We start from the raw sequence: 805 nt of genomic DNA, 5'->3' as shown, positions 1-805 counted from the left end.
GTACAGTGTGTGTGTGTGTGTCAGTGTGTGTGTGTGTGTGTGTGTCAGTGTGTGTGACTGTGTGTGTGTGTGTGTGTGTTAGCGGATGCATGCGGGCGGTCTGCTCTTACCTTGGTGGTGACAATGCAGAGGCAGTCCATATCCACACACACACACACTCACACACACTCACACACACACATTTTCACACACACGCACTCACACACTCATGCTCGATCTCTCTCTCTCTCTCTCTCTTTGTCGCCCTCCCCCCCCTCTCCCTCTCTCAATTTATCCGTATACTCTGATTTGGATGAGGCCTTTGAATTCAATTCTCGCCCATATTCTTTTGAGCCAAATATTCAGCCATGACACTGAAAATCTTTAACATAAAACTAAGCTACGCGTTCTGTACTACAATGCAACATACTCTTCCTTGGCCGGCATTACTGAGCTCACTTTTGTCTTCTCACCTTCTTCATCTTGAGTGTGACTAGGTTAGACACACAGCGGATCAAGTGAAAGGAACAGAAAATGTTTCATTTATCTGTGTTGTCAGACACCCTGAGCCAACAGCAAAAACAACCACTCCACGTACCACAACCACGTATTTTGACATCATGCAATTGCCCATAAGTATTTTGTTGTAGCCCTTAGTCATGTTGACACAATAACATGAAAAACTAAGATCCAGGTTGAGAAATATCAAAGTTTAACCTTAAAATTAATCTCAGCCATATTCTGTTTTTGCGATCTGTCCAAACTGTCAGACCTCCAAAAACATTTTATTGGTTAAATCACACAAGCTCTGAGAATATTGCATCAC

This window comes from Morone saxatilis, unplaced genomic scaffold (genome assembly GCF_004916995.1).
Source record: "Morone saxatilis isolate NCDOM2014 unplaced genomic scaffold, NCSU_SB_2.0 Contig8, whole genome shotgun sequence".
Lineage (NCBI taxonomy): Eukaryota > Metazoa > Chordata > Actinopteri > Moronidae > Morone > Morone saxatilis.
The sequence above is the reverse complement of the archived record's forward strand: the minus strand, read 5'-3'. Positions refer to the sequence as shown.